The sequence below is a fragment of the Nelumbo lutea genome, chromosome 7 (genome assembly GCF_056320005.1).
Source record: "Nelumbo lutea isolate HS-2025 chromosome 7, American lotus-T2T, whole genome shotgun sequence".
NCBI lineage: Eukaryota > Viridiplantae > Streptophyta > Magnoliopsida > Proteales > Nelumbonaceae > Nelumbo > Nelumbo lutea.
Genome location: NC_142690.1, coordinates 2333411 through 2358617, shown reverse-complemented (window position 1 = coordinate 2358617; position 25207 = coordinate 2333411). Strand labels below are relative to the sequence as shown.

The 25207-nt window shown below is 37.7% G+C and overlaps 1 long non-coding RNA gene and 1 pseudogene across 2 annotated transcripts; both read right to left on the bottom strand.

The window, feature by feature from the left end:
- Positions 1–868: 868 nt before the first annotated feature.
- Positions 869–4236, bottom strand: LOC148844602 (uncharacterized). Its single transcript, XR_016101928.1, has 2 exons — positions 4054–4236; positions 869–1290 (listed from the first exon to the last, which is right to left on the bottom strand). It is a non-coding gene; the product is annotated as an uncharacterized LOC148844602 (long non-coding RNA).
- Positions 4237–19830: 15594 nt separating this feature from the next.
- On the bottom strand, positions 19831–20869 carry LOC148844601 (dirigent protein 22 pseudogene; annotated as a pseudogene). Its single transcript, XR_016101848.1, has 2 exons — positions 20756–20869; positions 19831–20648 (listed from the first exon to the last, which is right to left on the bottom strand). The product of XR_016101848.1 is annotated as a dirigent protein 22 pseudogene (transcript).
- Between the last annotated feature and the right edge of the window lie 4338 nt (positions 20870–25207).

The following is a 25207-nucleotide window of genomic DNA, read 5'->3' as shown; positions in this document are numbered from 1 at the left end:
ACCCTTTTTCAAAATTTTTAATTTTTTTTCATTTTTGTCAGAACGGACCAGCCATTTGGGTTGAACGATCAAACTGTTTGAACCGATAGCCGGACCCTTGACTGGTTCGGTTTTAAAAACCATGGCTTAAAGTTTTCTTCAAGTTGATTCTAGGGCTACGGATTGGTGAAATGGTACAGGGCCCATACTTTCCACTTGTCCAATATTCTGAAGAAAGACCCACCATGGCTGGAAGGCTCCTACCATGAAAATTTTGGAAGTATACATTTGGTTAAGCGTGTCTATGGGTTCAAACCTGCTCACCTAACAGCTTAATCTTTTCTTTTCTTTTCAATAAACAAGAGAAAATTCAACAACAGTTTACTGTTTGATTCTTGTGGCTCATTATAATTAATAATTAAATTTCGACACAATGTATGGGAGGAGGGAGAAGCCGTGAACGAGTATTAGAGAACAAAAGCCTATTCCGGACCTCACATCTCGCATAACAGCTTAAACTTTTAAATTCAACAGTTTCACGTTAGGTGAGACCCAAAGGGGTTTTTGATTGGAGGAATGGATTTATCAAAATCATTTCCTCTATAATGAGTGAATTTGATGTCCTCTCTTGATAATGGTTTTCGGATCTGAGATTAATGGGCAAAAAAATCAGTTTATAATATTATTACAAGCATTCAAGAATTAGGATCTAATTTCATGGAAATGAATTGATCAAGAGGGCCAAAAATCAGCTTCATTCAAAACTACTTAAGAAGTTAGGGCTGGGATTCATAAGATGCCTCCTGCATATGAATCATCGAATTATCAACTCAAAATAATTTCTAAAAGGTACATCAAATTGCGTATGTATGTATTTCAGCATAAAATTTTTGAAAAATAGAAAATAATTTAGTCATTTCTTTTATTAAATAAATCTATGTCATCCTTGAACAATCATCAATAAAAATGAAAAAAAAAATACTTATAACCATTATATGATTGTATTTTAATTGGGTCCCAAACATCTGAATGGATTAAAGCAAAATGACTCACCATACGACTATCAATTCTAGGACTGAAGGAAACCCGATGATGTTTCTCATACTAACACGATTCACATTGTAAAAAAGACAAATGACTCAAAGAAAGAACCAATAGCTTGAGTGTCTTGAGAGATGAGTGTCCCAGCCGATAATGCCATTGTAGGGGAGTTAAGGAAGTCTAAAGAGCAACTTACAATCCACCACCGTCAAGATAATACAATCCACCGGCCTCATGCCCTCCACTAATCTTTTTCCCCATCTTAAGATCCTGAAAAACACAAGATGAAGGAAAAAAATGTAATAGAGCAATTAAGGGTCTTAGTTAATTTACTAACATGAGATTGAATGAAAATTTAGGCACATATAGAACAGATGATAAAGAAAGAGATGCAGCGTCAACATTACCAACAAAATAGATGGGGGAAGAGGAGCCATTGGTCAAGGTAATAATTTGAGATGTGAAAGTTTCAAAGAGGAAAGAAAACACACATGGAGTCTTGGTCATGTGATCAGAGGCTCCAAAATCAATAATCCAGGGAGAGGGTTTGGATGCCATACAAGATATACCTAAGTGTGTAAGAGTGGCAATAGTATATTGTAAAATAGCTTGAAAGAACTTTTCATACTCATCTCAGGGTACAATCATTATCAATCCTTCCCGGAAGTAGATGTAGATGTAGAAGGTGTTTGATTTGTCTGTTGGTTATCACTCACGTCAACCCCACTAGCAATTGCATGATTAGCCCATGTAGATGGTGGGCTATGTAGATTATAACAAAAATTAACCGAATGTCTTTTCTTGCCACAGTGTATACACTTCCTAACAGTATTATCTCTTCCTTTACCATGACCTCCCCCTGAGTCACAACTAGACTTGTTCATGGGCCGGGTAGTCCAATGGGACGGGCTGGCCCGTCCCATAGACAGGCTTGAGCATATATTTTAACCCGCGGGCTTGACATCGGGTCTAAAAGCCCGAGCCTAAATATTTTATGGGCTGGGCTCGGGATTTGTTAAAAAAGCCTGGCCCAAGCCCGGCCTGGCCTGACTTTTCCTAAACTGCCTAACCCTAACCCTAAATACTTAAAAGTTTTCTTTTCATTCTCCTTTCTCACTCTCACTCTCAAAACCGGCGAACCCAGCTGCACCTGCGAACTCAGTCATCGACGGTCGACGCCACTAGAAGTAGTCATCTCTCTCTTCGGCAGTGATCACTCTCTCTCTCTCCCTCTCTCCAGCTAGCACTGTTTTCATCTTCTTTCTTCTCATTCTCAGTTCTCTCTCTTCTTAGAACTAGGTCTTCTATCTTCTTAGTTCTCTCTCCAGTTGGCGCCACCAGAACCTTGGTGCATCGTTTTCATTCTACGAACTTAGGCACCGGCGGCTGGCGCCACCAAATCTAGATCGTCTCTCTTTCTCTCTCGAGCGGTAAGTTCTCTTTCTCTCTCTTTCTAGCTGGCACTGGTGTCATTTTCTATCTTTTCACTTTCTCAGTTTCTATTCTCACTCTCAGACTCCCAAGAATCGACGAACTCAGCAGGCACCATTCTCTCAATCCTCAAAGGGCACCGACGCTCAGACTCCTAGGTCGGGCTTCAGGCTTTTTATGAGAGCCGGGCTCGGTCCCAAGTTTTAGGCCTGATGGTCAGGCTGGGCTCGTGCTCGGGCTTGAAAATTTTATGTTAATAAAGAGCAAAAGCTCAGCCCAAGCCCGACCCGGCCCGGCCCATGAATAGGTCTAGTCATGACCACCACCACAGCCAAACATGGAACCACCATGACCTCCTCAAGATGCATGTCCCCCCTCTATTACCACATCCACCTCCTCTTGCTACAACAAATACTGATATGTCAGATGTTGTGCTACTCTCTATGGGTTCCAAAGGAATCCTACAAAACCGTGTAAATATTTCCTTAAGTGTAAGAAGAGCAAAACTACCCAATATTTGTGCTCTAATTGGTTCATACTTTGATTTTAGCCCCACTAAGAACCTAGTTACATCCAGTTGCTCTTCCTGTTATTGTTGAACTTTAAAATATAGAGTTAGGGGATGATAGACATTGAGTTTATTTTTGAGGTTTCTCATACGGGCATAATACTCTTCTAGGGTTTGATTCCCTTGCTATAGATTGAAATACTCTTGATAGTGCTGATATACTCTCGTAGTATTGTTGTGTCCAGAATAAAGTTTCTTGGCATGTTCCCATATGTCTTTGGTTGTATCTAAGAATATAAAGTTGACACTTATCTTGGGTTCCATACTGTTCCATAACCATGTCATAATTTGGGCGTCTTCTTATTCCCATTCATCAAACCTAGAGATTCCGTTGATGGTTTATCTTCCTTCACATGTTTCACCTTTCTCTTTGCCTTGGGAAAAACTTCCACTAACTTGGCCCATGGCACATAATTTTCACCATTAAGTTTAATTCAAGTCATCTGCACACCTAGCTAATCTGAGGGGATCATCACACTAGATTTCTGGTCACTACCACCATCTCCAGTTGTTGCCATCATGTCCCTCAACACTATTTCTAATGCTGAATTCTCAACCACCAAACAAATATTGCTGTCAAGGCAATGCTACAACAGTCTCCAAATCACTTATAATAGTCTCACAACTAGTCACAATCAACAAACTTGATGTAAACTAACATTCAGATCAAGAACTTGATGTAAACCACCATTCAGGCAGATTCAACTACCATTAAGATCAAAACCATTAATGTAAACTACCATTCAAATATATTCAGCCACTCCTTTTGGCAAAATTTTTTTTGGTTCTTTTCACACTACTACTGACAATTAATCACCATGACAACAATTCAAACAACCACACAAACCCTCTTGAAACTGTTCAATAGAGGGTAAACACTACAAACACCACCACACAACCAGGACTGTCACTTATGGTGACAACAAATATTAGACTAATATCCTAGGGCTGTCGCACCTTCCTAACACCTGTAATAGGGATTGCGGTAGTCCTAAAAAATAATAAAATAGTGTCACAGCCACCAAGTTGTGTACCTTAGATTTTGCAGCCCAGAGAAGGAGAAAAGAGAAGAAGGAGAGATCACAGGTCAGAAAACTTGAAGCCGCAGCCTTCTTCTCCTTTGTTTAGCACTCTGATACCATGTTTTAGCAATTCGAACCAGTCTTGTTCTGAGAAAAGGAAGGAGAGAGAGAAGAAGAAGAAGAAGAAGAGGAAGAAGAGGAAGAAGAAGAATCTGTCGAAGTAGAGAGTCTAAACCCTACTAGTCGACCATAATCTGTATTATATTGTAATTAGTGTACAAGGACAAAACTACCCCTACTTAAATATGGGACAAGAGAACTACAGAAGTAATACTAGAATTGCCACATCAGCATATAACTTAAAACATAATGAAAAGACTAATCTACCCTTATTCGACCAACTCTAACATGCTTGAACTTTTATACAAAATGGCTTGACTAGCAAATGCCTTCCTAGGTTAACATATGGGGAGGGTGGGGATTCAAAATGTGCAAGCTCAAGCAACAACTTGATTCATGCATATGTTCAGTTGATACATATCAAATGTGCAAGCTCCTTTCCAAACCAATGATGTAATAAACTGACCCACAAAACCAATGATGAGGGATGTGATGCACCCAAACGATCAAATTGACTACTGGGTCTTAACTAGCGAGCTGATGATCAAATTGAATTTTGCCTCTGGTTTGTCACAGCTCCATGATGAATCTTTCAGATTATTTTAGCAGTAGGTGGGTCACATGTATGATAATGACATTAATGAAGTAAAAAGGTCAGAGCGCGCGCTTAAAGAAGCTCTGTGTTTGTTAACTTTTCTCTTTGTTTCGTTCAGTTACTTGGTTCTTTCTCTTTTGAAATGGAAGAGCGCAAAGTTTACTCTCTGTCAGAGATCTCGCGCCATACCTCCAAGAAAGATGATCCGGTTCTCATCAAGGGAAAGGTGACTTTAATCTTTCACATAATTATCTGCAAATGGCTTCCCATTTCTTTAGACCACTTTTGTTCTTCACCGAGATCTCATGGAATCTCAAGGTCTGTCTTAATGGGTATTTAATTATAAAAATTTCAGGTTTATGATGTAACCGATTTTTTGGAAGAACATCCACGAGGAGAACCTCTCTCTCTCTCTCTCACGTATAGACACAAACACTTTGGAGACATGAGAGAATAGTGGTACATTACAGTAGGTAGTTTTCCTAATAAAGAGTGTCTAAGTACAGGCAGGACTAAAGCTGAAGTTAATGTGTTTCACTGGAGTTGGGTATGGAAGAGGACATCTAAGTCCTTGTCTGCTTGTCAATCCATCAATTTCTGTCCATGTATGGAAGATGTATGGAAGAGGACATCTAAATCCCTATCTAATTAAACTCTTGCATCTAAATAAAATCCTCCTCCACATGTGGCTCAATAATTAAAATGGCTAATGCAATAGCATCAACTAGGCTTTGAGCCATTATTGAGCATAATAGATCCAAAGTAAAGAAACAGGTTGAATGGTTCAATTCATCCGATCAAGCAAGATTTCGTTGAATACTTGATAGGAATCAGTTCAAGATTCCTCTAAAATCAATTGACCATGAATTCAACAAGTATTTACCTAAATTCTAGTGGCAGTAACTATTTCAGACATTATTTTCTGACTCATACAAAAAAAAAAAAAAAAGACATTAATATCATTTATCCTATCTACTACAGTTGTGGATCTTAAAGGGTGTCGATGGTAATTTGCTTAGCTCACAGGGATGTGTTTGGTTTGAAAGAAAAAGAAAGGAAAGGAAGTCAATTACCTAAGAGGTTTTCCTTCCTATTCTTTCAAACCAAACACAGTACAAGTGATTCACTGAAGAATTCCATCGTCCACATAATCCTATTAAGGAGTAAGGAGTATGAGGGAGATGGGTTGTCTATGGATCATCCCAGGAGTAAGGAGAATGACTAGCTAATGAACATTCAGTATTAGCATATTCAATTGTACAAAGTGATTTTAAAAATTTAAAAAGAAGAAAATCATAATAGCACCATTACGGGGGAGGGGGAGCATTCAATTACAAAACGAACATGTGAATCACTTGGTATATGTTTGGCATCGATGCTGTAATTGCAGCACCATTGATGTATGGGTTGGGAACACCATTTTCTTAGTACATTTTTTCTTTGTTTGAAATCGCTGCTACTAGATAAAACCTTTCCTAGAGCAACAATATCTTTTTGTGTTTGGTATCAATGCTCCAGGAAATGTTTTTTACATTTTTACCCATTATCCAGTACCACATCACTGCCCTATTTGCATCAATGAACTGCAGTTCCAGGAAACGACAAATTTGACATTGCTCCAAACCATACCTTAGAAATCGGAAAGACATGGCTTGGATCACCGCTTTCTATGGAAAAATGGTTCCAAACAGATGGCTGTTTCCTGGAGCACCATTTTTCCTATCTCACGCAGATGTAACACCGTTGCTCCAGAAAACGGCAATAATGCCAAACATACACTTGAATTATTGATAGGTCGCAATCAACAGTTTGTGTAAACAAAAGAGTTAATTCACAATCACCAGTTTGTGTAAACAAAAGAGTTAATTTCCAAAAAAATTATTGTAAACAAAAGAGTTACCAATGCTCATATCATTGTAAACAAAAGAGTTAATTAATTCATCATTCAAGAAAATTATAATTCACAAACACAACAACCTTTTTGTGTTTGGCGGACGATTTGCAAGACGAAGAATTGCGGACGAAGCACCTTGCCGACGGTTATAGCACTGCAAAAACAAGGAGAAATCTCACGATTTGTTAGAAAAAAACACCTTGGCGGTGGCAAGGCGGGGGATTAACGGGTATTGATGGTTAATTTACCGACGTCCACTAGTCCGCGTCACTGTGTTCCAAGAAAAAACTCCAAAGATCGTCTGCAGAGGGTGTCCACTTCTGTTTGTGGTTAGGGCTTCAAAAGAATGTTTATTGTGGGACGGTAGATCCGCGTTCCACCGGACCAAAAACTCAAAATGCCACGTCAGATGACACATCAGTGCCACATCACTTGTGTGTTTCGTGAAACGGCTAGCCGCTGGGGTGCTTCCCCCAATAACTCGTCTAACCGAAACCGGTGAAAAAAACGTTTATCAGTGTTTTTTTCAATAAACACTTTTGCCAATAAACAATAATGATGGCGCACGATCTGACTATTCATAGCTGGAGGACGATTCAGACTCCAGGTGGATGGCGAGTTGGATCTGTCTGCAAAACAATCTATCAGAGAACCCGGGGTGGCTAATCCGGCGAGGTCGCTCCGATGCTTAAGTTAGTATGTTGTAAATGCGAGTTGAATGCTTGAGAGATTGAGTGCTAGAGAGTAGACTAATCACGCATACCTCTTTTTTTTTCTCCTCTCCCCTGGGTCTTTGGGGTTGACGCCTTTATATAGGCATTATTCAGTGTGGGCTTCACGCACCACATCCGAGATTTCTGGGAGATCGTGCCTAACCGGTCTGAAATCCTATCATGCACGTTGACCACCCTCCAGAACGTTCGGTACATGAGCCAACTTCCAAGAATCGTAGGAGTGTCGAGATATGCATGCTGAATTTGTCGACGAACACGTCTCGCAGGTCACCACCTAGACCTCAGTCAAGCCAGTACACCCTCAAGGGAGGTCGCTCCTTGCATCAAGGTCACTTCGGCCAGTGACGAGGTGCTGCAGGTCGACCCTGGACGAATTGCTTCTATCCGACCTGAGTTGTGGTCGAGGTTGCCAGGTTGACGGTGAAGGCAAATCGTTAGGTCTGGGCAAGAGAAACCACGATTTGGGACTCCAAGTCATTGCTTGGGTGGTGTCTATGTGTCAAGTAACTGTTCCAAGATGCCATGTGTCATGATGTCATTGGAGGGCCAAATCCACCCTCATCAAATAAGTTCAAAGCCAATAAACGTTTATTGCGCCAAATGCTAATATGATGCTGAGGTGATAACGTTTTTTCAATAAACGTAAACAGAACCAAACATACTCTACATCACCGCCACATTATTGTACCATTGGAAGCAATGGGCTGAAACTTGAAAAAACATCAAATTCAACATTTCCTCATACCACGGTTTATTGATTTCCATGGTGTGGTATGGGGCTTTCCGGAGAATGGGACCAAATATGAAGCTGTTTTTTGGAAACCACTTTTTCTGATGTGGAAACGGTATCAATGCCAAACACTGTGATCATGTGCATGACAAAATAGTATGAGTGTAAGGCAACGGAGTAATTGCAATTTGCAATCAATATTCTTATAATTTGAAAAGATAAATAAGTAACCAAGAGCCCAATTGGAAGGGCTTCAACTTTGATCGAGGTACATGGACCGAGTTGCATAAAAGAAACTAATGCATGCCTCCTCATCCTCTTTCTTCTTTTTCGTCTTTAAGTTTATGCGATAAGTATATACTAAAAAAGTACACCCAGGTTGCATCCTACTACGCTCAAGAGGACAAATATAAATGTATACAATTTAAATACATATAAAATAATATAAAATATAATATTTTACACACTACATATTTATATTTATATTCCTTCCAAATTAGGCCTTATGCAAGCACACATACTCATAATAGGGATACCGAGTCACACTTGAAGGTGCCCCGGCAGCTGCACTTAAAAGGTTTTTTTTTTATTATTATTATTCTTTCACAAATAATCTTTCATGTGGAATGAATGATGTTGAAGGGTATATTCATCAAGAAAAAACAAAAAGAAAAGAAAGAAACGTCTGCCTGCTTTTGATACTGTGGTTCCAGGAGCGATGCCCAATGAAATAATACCATATCAGCCTTTGATAATATCACGTTAGCTGATTTAAGTAGACTGCACTTTAGTTCACAATCCTGAATTTCATTGTAAACCTAAGACAATTCAAAATTTTAAATACCTTCATCTAAACACCAATACCTATTCCTATATTGGCATCAATTCTGAACAGGCACCTACCCTAATTGTAAAGTGGAGCAAAGATTTGTGGGGTGGACTGAACAATAAAAACCATTTTATTCAATTCTAATGTAATCGTATTTCAATGGAGTTTCACTTCAATCACAATGCTCATTCCAACAAACTTTATAACTTTGCATTGGGAATATCTCTGAATTTATATGCTTTTAGAGTTAGGATCTTCTACCAAGAAAACATATTTCAACCCTTTATCAATATGATCTCACACCACACATCTAATCATGACACACCCACCATAAAAGTGGGACCCGCCATGTCCGGTGTGAGATAATGTTGGATTAGAACGTATTTTGTTAGCAGGTAGTCTGGTCTCTTTATTTCATAGGACATATTCCTAATAGAAAGTTGCACGAGGCTGTTGGCATGCTGTGAGCACGGGCTTGCGTTGACCAAAACTGATTTGGTGTTCCCATCTCAACCGATGTAAACTCGAGATCCCATATGATAGGGAAGATGCCGTAATAAATTCAAGGCTATAACCGATTCACACAACCTTTTTACGTGGGATGGTGTGAAAATTAGTCATATAATTTCTACTAGGGATGTCAATAGGTCAGGTTTGGCATCGATTTACCCAACTTTATAGGGTTTAACCCGGTTACGATCCAACTTGACCCATATAATTTCTAATGTATTTTTTCTAACACATTTTGAAGACCTAAAATACATTAATTTAAGTAAGGAAATCTTTTTATAAATTATAAGGTGTTATTTTTTCCATTTAAAAAAAAAATCAAAATCAACATATAAATAAATTATAAAATTTAACCCTATAAAGTTAGAATAAAAAAATTGTAAGAATACTTGGTATATATGCAATATATATATATATATATATATATATATATATATATATATATATATATATATTAAATGTTATTGTTATTTAACATAACATCTATAACGGGTACGGATAGGGTATAATATTAGGCTAAACCTGATTCATACATTGTTGAAAAGCATATAACTTTTTATATTAGGTGTTGAACTTAATAATATTTTGAATTTTATGTGAATGATAACTGATAGTTTATGTGTTTTTACATGTTTTAATCAAACATTTGGAATTTTTTTGTTTGTGTTATTTTACTTATTTATTGCTTATATACAACAAGAAATAATAGAAAATTAGATACGGGTTCTAAAACCAACCCTCTCTATCCTTGAATATGGAGAGGGTAGGGTCAGGGAGGGTTTTAGTTCTCAAAATTCAACCTGATACGGGTTTTGAGGTAGATATGGGTTAAGAGATTTAGGAAAATGGGTAGGGTCTAGAGTTTATAAAACCCTCTCCACTATATCTATTGTAAGACTGTACTAAAGTTTAAAATTTATGGCATGGAATAAACAATAAACCCTCCCCCGCCCCCACCCCCAAAATGAATGAATAAGTCAAAACCAATACAGAAACCAGGGTCAAAAGTGACAATGTTGAATTCACATTGGCGCCCCAGAGAGCATTCCCCCCCAAATGCACATCTCAACGTAAATTGGGATGTGTTGTGGGGCACTCGTGGCTCACATTTGTGGGGCAATGATGCAAATTCGACAGTGTCTTGACTAGGGATGCCAATTTTCCCCATCGGGTTGGGGATTGGGATTATTTTGGTGGGGTGGGGATTAAGGTCTCTGCCTCGCCTTGACCCCAATCATATATATATATATATATTAAATGTTATTTTTATTTATATTAAATATATTATTATATTATTTCTACATATCAAAATATATTTAAAACATTATTTATAATTTAAGCTTTTTGTTTATTTTAAGTAAAATTTAGTTTTTACCTTTCTTTTTTTGGTTAATTTATTGTGCTAATTCAAGTTGGTTTCTTAGATCAACCATGAAAAGATCTACCTACAAGACCACACACTATACACAAGATTCTACCATTGCTCTCCAGATCTCTTGCTTAGGAGAACTCTGTTCACATTTATCTGAGTTATACATAAAAAAACATTTCATCATCCATATAGTATTATGCAGGGGGAGATATTCCCAATTCAGCAGGAGTATATAGTAATGTACTGTAAGTAAACGTGGGCAGGAAATCTGGAGTCCACATTTGGAAATATATTTTATAATTAATTGTTGTTATTGATGACGAGATGTCTAAATATGGGCATCCAGAAGAGAAAATGGAAAGAAAAAGATAAAAAGAATATAGCAAAATGGTGTAACACGTCAGAAAGTTCACTTCCGCTCCTAAAAAAGGAGAGCATAGGGAAAGATTTTTCCACCATGGGTGGGTAGTTGGAAGACCTTTTTGCATTCTAAACGGAGAGTTGTCGGTTTCAAACGCGTGGGATTTCTAGGGCTGAAAAGTCATCTCAAGACGGAAGATGTTGCTTTTCATTAAGATTTTGACGGACCGTTATTAGTGAGGTTGCTAGATGGTTTGGTTGGTCATGATTACTAATAGTTTTCTTTTTTTCTTTTCTTTTCTTTGTCGTGGGGTAAAGTATATATTATTGCCCTATATATTTCAGGTGTAGTGGCAATTATCCTCTTAAACATTTATTTACAACCATGGATCCAAATTTTCACATGATATATTTGTATTTATTTTAAATTGAGCCTGAATCCACATTTATTTGCAACAGTGATTCTCTTGAAAAGTTATTTGTAACAGTGATTTCATTGTATGGTAGGATTCATTGTATGGACATTAAAACTGTTGCGGAATAGGTGAGCGAATTTTAAAAATTTCTTACATTCCTTCCAATTGGAAATCATATTCCCTAATTTTAAAATTAAAATTCAAGGAATCTATTTGGACCAAACCAGATCAGATTTGAACCAAAAGAAATTGAGGGATTATACCTGATCCAGAGATGCAGTATCTCCCAAAGTTGGTGTTCGCGCCCAAAGAATATCCCAAGATCATCTCCCACTGAAGATGACACAGTGGGGATGGAGCCGAACCAGCAGTGTTCGTCCCACGAACTAGGCTCTTCTGAAGAACTCGATGGAAGACTGTGAGCACCACACGTACAATCAAGAACCTTTCTTGATTTTCTCTACCTAAGAACTCGAACTGGCAGAAAGGTGGTGGTTGTTGGTAGAGGAGAATGCTAGAGAAGAAGATGGCGAACTGCTATTTTCCTCTTTAGGGTTTCTGAGATCTAATATTCAGAATGCATGTGGTTTATTTGCGAAATCCCTTGGGTTCGACTTCTTGTTATTCGAAATTAGGGTTTTTCCTCCTCTTTCTTAGTGATCAAAAAGCCTCCTAATCATATCAGGAGTTGCCCTTATCCAAATTTGTATTTGGATAGGACTCTTCTTAATCTTATTTGTAGATTAGATAAGCTTTTGGGCTTAACCTAATCTCAGATCCGCCCCCTTAAGTGACTGATCAGATCAGCCCAGATCAAAATGGGCTTTAGGCCCATTAGTAATGAGTACTCAATAGTCTCCCAAACTGCTGCCCAATTGGGCTTCTTTGTATGACGTGGGTCCCAAGCATTAACCTACACACTAGCCACATGAGTTCGGCCCAACCTCTGTTACAAGGCCTAGCCGAATTCAGTGGGAAGCCCAATGAACCCCTTGAGCCCATCACATAGACCCTATAGGCCCAACACTTACACTAAGTGGTCCCTAGGCCAAGCCATCTTATAAAAACCCAAGGACTTTGGACAAATGCAAGATTAGACCATCAGGTATTATCCTAAATGGCCTTATACTTAATCTCTCATCTCATAATGATCAAACACTGTCTAATAAGAGAGGACCTCTCCCTCGGCTGCAAGGAACAGTGCTGCACTCTCTACTCACATGGATCCCGGGAATTAAAACCATTTGCAAACATTTTGAAACCATATGTAAGTATATATCATATATATAAATTTTGCAAAACAAAATTCCAACGATTGAAATCAACTGCCGACGATTTGTTTTCCATCAGAGAGAGTGCATCCACGATAATTACCTTTGTCCAACAAAGGGGTTGATCCCGTCACTATGATCACCCACTCAAATGAATTCTCAGACTGTCCCAACATACATAGGTTTTGACCCTTGCTAAGGATCTCACTGATTGGCATATCAAAGATAGCCCGATCCGACACCTAGTGCAGTATCATAATCGGGTCTAGGGGTCAGGTGTAACTTTCCAGTTTTTCCCATCAATCTCCAAGGTCTAGGGAATACTGGAAATTTGGTCTGATTCAAGGGTTTAAGTAATCCTACACTATGTGTGCCTTGGGTCTCACCCTAGTGGCTGAGACAAGCCACCCCAACAGTTGGCAGCACACCACAGTGTCAGTCTTGGCAGGATAGATCTCCCCAGATTTATCCAACAGCTGTGAACGTTTAAAACTAACACAAGTCTCATTAAATATTTAGTTTTAGAGTCTTACACAGAAGCATATCACACAGCATGAATCAAACATGTACTTTATTTATTTGCATTAAATATTAAAAGTACATCAAATTCGATTGAAGCTAAGGGCATACAAAGACTGTCCAACAATCTCCCACCCAAGAAACTTCTGGAAAATAGAAATTACCACAAAAAAAGCCAAATCAAAACTTGAAATTGCAACAAACACAACATGTGCAAATATCAATTAAATCAATAATAAATGGAAATAAAAAAACAAACATTAAACTAAATACCAACACTTGTTTTTGAAAATTATTAGGAAAAAGAACAATTTGAAAACTTAAAAAAATATTAAAATTCAAAATTAACCGAAGGGATGCTAACGGTGAGTAAGGGTGTCAATGGACCGGTTTTGGATTGGACCCCGTTCAGTCCAAAATCAATTTGGACGGATTGGATGGACCAACAAGATATATTGGATTGGACCAATCTAGTCCAAAATATTTATCAGGTTGGATTGGACCTGGCCCATCCGTACCAAATTTATATTGAATTGGGTTGGATTAAGCGAATATCTAGTCCATTGATATAAGATAAGAATATATGCATCAATGGACTGGGTTTGGATTGAAACCAATCTAAATCAAAATGAATTTGAATTGATTGGATGGTCTAGACATTGAATTGGACATGTCCAAATTGGTTGAAAACATTTATTGAATTGGATTGGACTTGATCCATTTATAATGGATTCACATTGGACTAAAACGTATTGGACCAAATCCAGTCCAATTGACACCCCTAACGGTAAGGGATCTTTGTCACAAACGAATATTCAAAAGGGTAATTCCCACTACCCAAAATACAGGGTAGTATTCTGTAATTTAAGAAAGTTGCTCAATTATCAACAACCTAAGAACGTTCCTTTCCTATCGTTCATCAAGACTCCATTCTTTAGAAGCATCCTTGGGATATTAAAATTGAATCCAACTTAATTAAGGCTTTTGGGTTATCCATGAACGCATGCTTACAGGAGAGTTCCCAATTAGTACCCTGGATTTTGGGCCCAGTGTCATTTTGGTTTTCGAACTTTAAAATGTAGCAATTTTAATACCTAAGCTTTCAAAACATGATAATCTAATACCTACCGTTAATTAGCTGTTGACCAGCCGTTAAGTGTATTTGAAAAAAACACAAATGTCCTTCAAGTGTTATTCAATTTTTTTATCAACCATTTAAACATTGACAAAAAATTAATAGTCTCAAATTCTTGTCTTTTTTCATTCAAGAATATTGGAGTCACGTTTGAGTGGGCATTTTAGTGATCCCAACTTTCTTGAATAGAAGAGGCAAGGATTTAATGCTATTAATTTTTTGTCAATGTTTGGATGATTGATAAAGAAAATTAGATGACAGTCAAAGGGCACTTGTGTCTTTTTCCAATGCCACTTAACGGCTGGTTAACAACTAGTTAACAATAGGTACTAGATTGTCATGTTTTGAAAGTTCGGGCACTGAATTGTTGTATTTCAAAGTTTGTGGACCAAAGTGACACTAGGCCCAAAGTACAGGATACTAATCAGGAATTTTCCCTTTTTCTTTTCAATTTTCCAATTGTATCCATAACCCATAACCTATAATAAATTGTCAATGACCAAGCTTTTGAATTCACATAATATCTTTTAACTTTTTTTGGGTTATTTACTAGAACACCCTCTCTTGTTCCATGGGTTTACTTATATCTACCCTACAGTTTTTATTTTATTAAAACACTCCCTATAGTTTGCAGGCTATTTACTTAATGGACCTTTCACTAAGAAGTATATGTTTTGCCATCTGAAAATAATAACTTGATCACCTAAATGAGCGAAAAATGTTCAAGGGCATGATCCATGATTATTTATTCCAAAAACACCCTTAATAGTTTATAGAGAAAACAAAATTGACCAAATAGAATTGAATTATAGGATAGATTTTAATAAATCCATAAAACTATAAGGAATGCTTTAGTAAACAATTCTTTTTTTATTTGTTTTTATTTAATACCTCCACCCTTGATCGTTCCACTCAACATAATCTCAATCTAGTTTGTTTTTTATTTAGGCCACAACACTCAACTATCCTAACGAATCCATTTCTTGGTATAAATTTCTATCTACACATCAAATATGTCTCCACCCACTCTTAATGACATATTTATTTGATTTTTGTTAATGAACTGTTGATATTTAACACTAACAATGAAGTCCAAGGAATTAAAATATTATATATGAGTACACGATTTCAGCTTGGTTCAAAAGTTGCGCCTTAGTGGGCTTCAGCTTTGACTGTAGTTAGATTCATGTTCGACCCCACCACTACCTTGGGGCTTGGGCTGTGTACGCGTCAATTCAATTCGACAGATCTGAACCGATTGAGATGATTATATCGGTTCTGGTTTTGTCATTTTATTCCGATTAATAATTGGATCAGTTTTGGTTTTTATTTGTTACAAACAATTCAATTCAGGCACAAACCAATTATTTTGTTAATAATGTATAAAGATTCCTTAGTTCTTTTTAATTCTTATTATACTTTATATTGTAAAAGCATAAATTTGATAGATAATGTCTAAGACAATTTCGATTAGAAGCACTTGATTTATTAATATATAAATAATTTATTATTTGTGTCGTTTTATTAAAAATATATTATCAAAAACCAAAATTAGGTTGTTATTTATTTAAATAATTATAGCTATCATTATAATTGTGTCTATTCAGGTCAAACCCGATTATTGTCACGAATAATCAAACTAGCTCCAGATTTTGAACTTGGAGTGTCCCCGTCAAAGTTGAGTTTCAATTTCTATGGTGGGGGGGGGGTCTGATCTAACGTTGTGGTTGTAAAGAAGTAGTTGTAGAAACCACTAACCACGTTTCAAAAGCTATGAGACACAGGAGATGGTGCATGAATTTGAAAGATAAGTCGTGCTTTATGGATGATAAATTCCGGACTCCATCTTTGACTATTAAAAATAATGTTGTTTCTAGGAAGCCAGATTGTCCAAAGAATGGCAGTGATTTTCCAAGCTGTAAGATCATTGGTCTCAAGTGTGTCAATAGGCTAGAACCAGTGAGAGAAACAATCAGTGAAATTTTGATTGGGAAATCAGTAGTTCGAATACCAAGGTCAAATCCAAATTTGTTCCACTATTTCTTCAACTTCTTCACAGAAGGGACAAGCTGAATCAAATTTGGTTCCAAATCTTTATCGGACGAGCTTGTGTAGGAAGAATGTTATGAATGATGCGCCATATGAAGATTTGACATTGTAGACAGATGCCTTTAAACTTCTGGAAATGTCTCCACGTGAAGTCATCAGAAATAAGGTGGGCACAGGAGTTGCTTGGTTGGAAGGAAGCCAGAAGTTGATAGCCGGAAGCCGTTGTATAATGGCCATTTGGTGTGAAGCTCCAGATGAGTTTTTCTTGCATTGGATTTGCAGTGAGTGGCAGTTGAATTTCTAAAATTGTTTGAGCAGTAGAGGCATCAAAAATTGAGAAGATAACATCCCTACACCACGACGTGCTTTAATGGTTGATTAGTTCTGCAACTCTCAGTACTTGGGGAGACCTATTAACTTGGTGAAAATGAGGGTTTTGCGGTAACGAGGGATCATGGAGAGCTTCAATCTTCCAATAATCACCAAACAACCAATGGCAGCAGCCTGGTCTTAGATTAACTCTGCATACGTTTTAAAATTCCATTACAGATGTAGGAATTAGTGGTTTTAAAATCTGCACACCAGAAGTTTGTATTCCTTAGATATTTGGCACATAGAACCTCTGACCATAAAGCATTGGACTTATTGAGATCTCCAGCCCAATTTCAAAATTAATGCCTCATTTTTAAGATGGACATCCCTGAAGCCAAGTCCACCCAGATCCGTTGGGCTTCATTTGTTTTAAGTGTAAATTCGGTTTTACATATATGGGAAATGTGAATCAATTTAGTTGTCGGTGAAAATTGGGATTGATAGATTTTGAAAATTTACACCGATCATATTTGGTTGTCAAAGTGTAAATTCGGTGAGATGGGAGCTAATGTAATCGATACAATAGTTAAAGATGGTACTACATTGCATTCAATGAGAGCGTCGACATAGAATAGATTGAAGATGAAACCTAAGATAGGAGCTACTGTAGTCGACACAGAATAAGGAGGGCTGAGAGAGTTGCCGCGCCATCACCAGTTTTGCTCAAATATAGGCCTGAGTTCGTTTCTACGACCGGGGAATCATGCTATCAGGAAAAGTTTCACATGGTCACTGCTATAGTCGATTCTACTTTCTTAGCAGACGTTTCAAAGAGGCAAAGATCAAAGTGAAGAAAGAGGAAGGACTGTCATACGTTCTACATTTGTGTCGAAGGTGAAGATGATCTACAGTATCTTTGGGTGATTTCAGTGATTCAAAAAATAGAACAGAGGAGGGAAGCAGAGGAAGAAGAAGAAAAATGAGGAGAAGAGAGAAAGAGAGACAGATGGTGAGAGAAAGGTTGGAGAGTAGCTGCACCAAAATTCTAACTATTTTGATTGGTATTCAGGAGTCGTTCTGCAATCCCCACGATCCAAATATATTAATTAAAAACCATAGTTGAAAAGATTGCATTCATTTATTTTAGGGAAAAATTATCCATTATTACCCTTTACTTTGGGCTTAGTATCACTTTCGTTCCCAAGTTTTAAAATATGATAATTCAATACTTAAACATTTAAAACGTAATAATCCACTATTTGCCCTTAACTATCTATTAACCAGTTGTTAAATGGCATTTGAAAAAGACGTAAATGCCATTCAAGTGTTATTTAATTTTTTTTATTGATCAGTTAAACATTGATAACAAATTAATTGTCCCAAATCCTTGTATTTTTCATGGGCACTTGTGTCTTTTTCAAATGTCACTTAACGGTTGGTTAATATTTAGTTAATAATATGTACTGGATTATCGTGTTTTGAAAGTTTGGGTATTGAATTGTTGCATTTTAAAGTTTGGGGACCAAAGTGGCACTAGGCCCAATATGCATGGTATTAATTGGGAACTTTTTTTTTCTTATGCTTTTGTATAAATGTGCTTTGCACTCTACATATTTGTATTTGCACTCTTACCAAATTGAGCCTTAGGCTTAGTTTAGAAGAATATCCCTCGATGATAGTACCAGAAATGATGATGTACTATCATCGAGAGATATTTCTAATACATGGCGGAGATGTGATGTGGGACGTTGTGGGAGATAGTACCAGATTGCGCTCCATAATGTCCCACAGGCCACAACACATCCCACCATGTATTGAAAATATCTTCAGATGATGACATAATCATTTCTGGTATTATTATTGAGAAATATTCTTAATACATGGCAGAAATGTGTTGTGAGACGTTGTGGGGCGTAGTCTTGTGGGAGGCTGATAAGGGCCTGTTTGGCAAGTCTTTTTGAGAAGATTTTCTCGTAGCTTTGACAATCAATAAACGCATTGAGCTTTTGACATAAGATATGGGCAGCCTGAAGATCGTTTGTCAGACACACGTCTTTTCGTACATTGTTTTGGGTCTTTTCGTGCAAGATTAAAACGTGAAAGACCGAGAAGCTTCATTTGAAATTTCCCAAAATCAGCCCAAAATGGGCTTTGCGCATCTTTTTGGTGCCGTGTCTTTTGACGGCAAGATTTTTCATATGCCAAATAGGAATATAGACTGATTTTCAATCTTCTAACTTATAAACAATCGAAAGACGGCATAAAAAAACGTACCAAATAGCACCTTAATCTCACAATAAAATAAGAATATATCAGCCTCTAAAAAACAAAGCTCTAACGCGATCATATTTCATTGGGCGCTCCCGATCTCAACAGATGTAATTTTGATATTTAAATGAGATCTCATTTTCACTGGGTCGCATGCGAGAGATGCGACATGGTCGGTCAACTTTACTGCAACAGTCACACTCGTCTGTGTTATTGTTGGGATTGTGGGGGTAGGGCTATCCGCCTATCCCCGCTGTCTGTAGCCTATTTTTCATTTCTATCAAAAAGAAAAAAAAAAAAAAAAAAAACAATTCACTGCAGTATCTGAAGTCTGAACCCCCTTAGAAAGGGTTAACATTGGCTGTTGGTGGGGCCCAACAGCGGCTGTTGAGACAGTTTTTGGGTTGGGCATATTCTGGGCAGTTCACCTAATCATGCCCATGCTTTGGTTTTTAATAAAAATAAATTAAGATATAATTATTAATTTATTTATTTTTAAGATAACATTGGCATTTCCAAAAATTCTCTTAACACAACAAACTGTTAGCCCCCAACAGCTAAAAGTTTTTTCGCTCAGAAATGGGATCATCAGACCACTTTTAGGGCCATCACCGATTCAAACAACTTTCTAGATCGGATGGTGAGAAGTGCATGTGAACACTAGTCATATATAAATTTCTACTAATAAACTAATAAGTTCAATGTATTAATGACACAAAGTCACAAACAAATACGAAATTTTAACTGAGACAATAATGCATATAGGAAGGTAAGCACGACATATCTCCTCCATAAGAGAAGCAAAGCAGACTACAGAAGCGCTCAAAATCGGCAAGAGAAAATGACAGAAATCAATAGTGGAGGACATAAACATTGTACTCAACGGTAGCATCTCCTGTCTTCAGGTCGAAGGTATGGGTTCTGGCTTGAGCGTAGCCTCTAGCAAACCGGAACAGCCCACTTCCTCCTATCACCGGCATCTCTCTCACCTGGGAGAAAACGTGGTTTCTCCCCATTATGGTTATCGTGCTGCCGTTGTACTTTCCTTCCATGAAAGCAAAATTCATGGCCATTAACAAGCCCACATCCTTCTGTGATGCCGAGGCATAAAATCCCTGAGCCTGTCCGACATGCTTCGAACTCAACTCTGGTCCTTCTGTCAGAGGATCATCGATCACCACCACAGCGCCAAAGCCGGTAGCCGAAGTGTTTGTCGTCGGCGCCTCTGCGACCCGGATGGCAGTTGCGTTACTACCGCTAACAATGTCATGCCAATAGACGCGGAAATGGGTTAGCTTCTCTTTCTTAAGCCCAAGTGTTGCCGGATTCAGGACCCTAGAGTAACTTCCCTCGGCAGTGCCCTCCAAGTTAAAGAAAATGAAGAAGAAAACCATGAACCAGAGAGAAGATTTGAGAAGCCTTCTATCCATGATTCTGGACTCTGGACAGTGGACAAGACGATTAATGGAGGGTGCTATTCTATATATATCAATCTGCCAAGAAATAAAGTAGTCTCAGTCAATGCTATGCAGGTTAAGTTTTGAACAAGCCAAATACTTAAAAAATTATATATTTAAAGAAAAAAGGAGTAGGTCGAAACCGGTAAAGAATCAAAGATGGCTTGTCCCTGAACAAGCCAAGAAGAAATTGTTTTGTTGCTTCAATTTTTTTAAACTTAAATTCCGAGGCCGTGTTTGGTGAGTTCAGATCAGCGCCCCACAGTACATCCCGACCTTGGATTGGAAGATGTGAACTCGTGTACCGGCAATGTTTTCATGTGAAGTGTTTGAAAACTATTCTAACTCAAAATGTCTATAATAGGGAAAAAAAGACTGGTGACCTCAAAATGTTAATGTGTGTGGCATTGATATAGTAGAGTTTACAATTGAAATACCCATGTATTAATATCATACAACCCCTAAAGTTTATATTTGGTTTGATGGAAAAGATGGGAAAAGGGAAGGAAACACAGAAAAATCTATACAAAATTTATAAAGGTTTAATACCTTTGAAAGTGGTGAATGAAGGGCCCAATGAATCAGTAGTAAAGATATATCCAATTTTTATGACCAAGGGCCCAATGAATCAGTAGTAAAAATATATCCAATTTTTGTGATTGATAGAAAGATAAATAAACCTATATCCAATTGGATAAATTATATTATCATAATGGTCTTAGTATTGTCTCATGGGGTTTGTTACATGAATTCTGTTTCATCATTTCATTCTATCGTGTTACATTCATTGTTAAATTATGGACACTTTGGAGAAAATAAATGAATGAAAGGCCACATGGTTGAAAGGTTTATAAAAACAAGAAGAAAAATTTGCATTGCCCTGAATCTGTTTGCCAAAATGTGTTTTCATATTATAAAGTAAAAGTAAGATTTTTTTTTTTGTTTTCTTCTTTCTGCTCTCAAGACGATACTCACACACTACCGCCTACAGCCGTACATCGGGAAGATATTTACTAATTGTATGTTATCATTAATGATGATGATATATTCCAGTTATGTGGTCGTAGTGTTTTGTGGGTATAGATCTAGACTCAGATTAACCACGACAACTTGTAAAAGTAACAGAAGAGGTCAATCGTGGCTTGCCAATAATGGGTCGTTTTGAATTTAAACTTCTTAGACTTGACCAGAAAAGGTAATTGAGGACCTCGATCATAGAACGTGCAGAAAGGAACAAGAAGAAGAAAGATCGATGCTATACTTGGTTTGACAAAAAATAAGGAGAAATTTTCTTAGGGACTTCTCAACTTTCTGTTCAGATAGTTATGCATACCATCTCGGAAGAATATGGAAAGGAAAAAAAAAATGCAGAATTGTGGAACACGTCATAGAAATGGGATTCAGGGAATTCACTTCTGCTCCACAGAAAAAAAAAAAAAAAAAAAAAAAAAAAGAGCTCAGCGAATGATTTTTCCACCATTGGTAGTTGGAAGACCTTTTTGCATTCTAGACGGAGAGTTGTTGGTTTCATACGCGTGGAATTTGCAGGGCTGAAAAGTCATCCAAAGATAGTGACAGGATCCATTGGGCACAATATAGAGCATTTGATAAGTATTTTGACAGCTGTTAAAAAACAAAAAAACTAAAACAAAGGATTGGAATTAAGTGCAAAAGATAAAAAAAAATAAAATGATACACCCCTTTTGGCCTACCGGAGTGTATCAAAATTTTTGCGACAAGACCCCCGTGAAGTTTTAAAGTCCGACAAAGAGCCCTAGGTTACGTGGTGGGGAAGTTAACTTACCAAAATACGTGATCTAACCGTTTCCTGGTCATCTATCAATTTTTTTGTGATGTATCAATTTTTTGGTTAAGTACCTTGTCAGTGATGTCTGTTCCCAAGTGGCCTGTGACTCAGAGGCTGAAGTGGAGCTCCCTAGTGACGAGCTGTCTGGTGGTGAGCTACCTAATGGCTAACTACTTAGTGGTGAGCTACCTGATGGTGAACTGCCTTGTGGTGAGCTACCTGGTGGCGAACTGCCTAAGAGGTGCCGAGCTGCATATGAGGTGTTGGGCAGGTGCCGAACTGACCAGGTGCCGAGCTGGGCAAGTTAGGTGACAATCTTTCTTGCTCTTTAGAGTCCTGTAAGGAACCAAATGTCAGAGGACCCGGGGTGGCTAACCCGGCGAGGTCGCTCCGATGCTTAAGTCAGTACTCTCATAGTAGACTACGAGCTAAAAATCATAAAATATGAGAGCTAGAAAATGCTTACTTGCTTACTTGCTCCCCCCTTGCCCTTGGGGTTGGTGCCTTTATATAGGCATTGTTTGGTGTGGGTTTCACGCACCATATTTGAGATTTCTGCGAGGTCGTCTTAGTGGTTCGAAATTCCCGGAGGCAACCACCATGCACGTTGACCACTCTCCAGATCGTTTGGCATGTGGGCCAACTTCAAAGATCGTGGGAGTGTTAGGATATGCATGCCGAATTCGTTGGCGAGCACGTCTTGTAAGTCGCTAGGTCGGTGCCTGGCCAGGTTGCCAATTCGTGCTTGTACCAAGTCCCGCCTGTGCCAGCTCGTGCCTGTGCCAAGTCACACCTGTGCCAGGTTGTGCCTATGCCAGGCTACTAGGTCGTGCCTATGCCAGCTCGTGCCTGTGCCAGCTCGTGCCTGTGCCAGGTTGTGCCTATGCCAGGCTACTAGGTCGTGCCTATGCCAGGCTGCCAGCTCACGCCAGGGCCAGGTTGTGCCTGTGCCAGGTTGCCAAGTCGTGCCAGGGCAGGCCGCCAGGTGGGACACCATCAACTTGGCTAAAGCAAGTTGTTGCCAAAGTAATTTCGGGTATCACCTATTTGTTCTAAGGTGCCATGTGTCATATTAAGACAAAAAATATCAAGAATCTTATATGGCTACAACATGAAGTTGATCTCCACTAAACCAATAACAAATGGAAATCGAAGAAAACAATTTTAAGTGAACCCCAACACTTGGTGTTGAAATGTTCAAAAAAGGATAGTTCGAAGATTTAGAAAAAGTTTAAACAGTTACAAGAGGATATTTTTCAAAATTAATTGACCATCAGAGAAAAATCTGTCATTAATGAAAATTCAGAAGGTACACTACCCAAAATATAATTTACCCTTCTTTTTTTTTTATTCCTTTGAACGCAAGATAGCTCATTTGTCAATAACCTCAGAACGTTCCTTTCGTATCGTTCATCAAGACTCCAGATGAACAGTATCCATAATCCATAACCTATTATCAATGATCAAACTTTTGAATTCAAATAATATTCTTAACTCGTTTTTTTGTTTTTTGCCTCTACCCTCGATTGTTCAACTCAACAGATTCGGATTTGTTTTTTATTTAGGTCCATACCATCCAAAAGAACGTGTCCATTTCTCATTATAAATTTGTATCTACACATCAAATATGTCTCCACCCACTCCTAATGATATATTACTTTGATTTTTTAACAAACCGTTGATGATGCATGGATGGATCATATATTTGGGTAGGTTTTGTGATTCCAATGTTTTCTTTATTTCATGAAATTTTTAACAAATTTCAGCTTGTTGCAGTAAGTGTGATTCAAATTAACTTTGATTCCTTCTATTATCATAGGGGGAAATCTATGATACTGGAAAAATATGGTACTGGAACCAATCAAATCACCCCCATGAATTATGATGAATATTGAGTATTAGGATTGGTCACTTCTTTTATGATAGGGGCTGATTGGCCGTAAGTTTTTTTCTGATTTCATGTCTTTTTGGCATTATAGTCAAACCCATTATTATAAGACCAAAATGCAAATGGGAACCACACTTTCCATCATTATATGCAATTTTGGAATCATGTAGCATTGGGCTCAACTATAATTTCTTATGTGAATCTTTTGTCAAATTTATCTCAACTATTATTTAATATATATATATATATATAATGGTAACCCATATCCCCAATACTGGTGCATGTGAATTTTGGATCACCTATCTTCCAACACCCTGTCAATATCATCTGACACCGCACATCTTATGCATGGCAGGTCCCACTTTTATGATGTGCCCAAGCTTTCTTCCACTGTTCTACAATAAATACAAAATAATTGGGCTCAAGCTATATTTTCCTTTATGAATTTTCTGCCAAGCTTATCTCAATGAATATTTAATATTAATATTTGGTTCACTTCATTAACACTCAAGCTTTCTTCCACAATTGTATTTACACAATAATTGGGCTCAACTATATTTTCTTTTGTCATATTTATCAACTCATATGCACGTTTCCATTTCCCTCAATTAGTTTGAATAAAAAGTTTAGTTTTATTTTAGGAAAATTAATTACAAAGGCTGGCTGTTGCCTATATTTCCTTTCAGATGCTGAACCAAAGGTATCAAGTGTTACAGAGAATCTTTCTTTACTCAATCTCCAAGGCTGTGTTTGGTTTGAAGAAAAAGGTAGGGAAAGGAAGGAAAACTTATACAAGGTTGTGAAGGTTTTCCTACTTTTCCCTTCCTTTCCTTACCTTTTTTTTAAACCAAACACAGTGGAACCAAACCAACAATAAGCCAAATAAGCTAGTAAATCTAT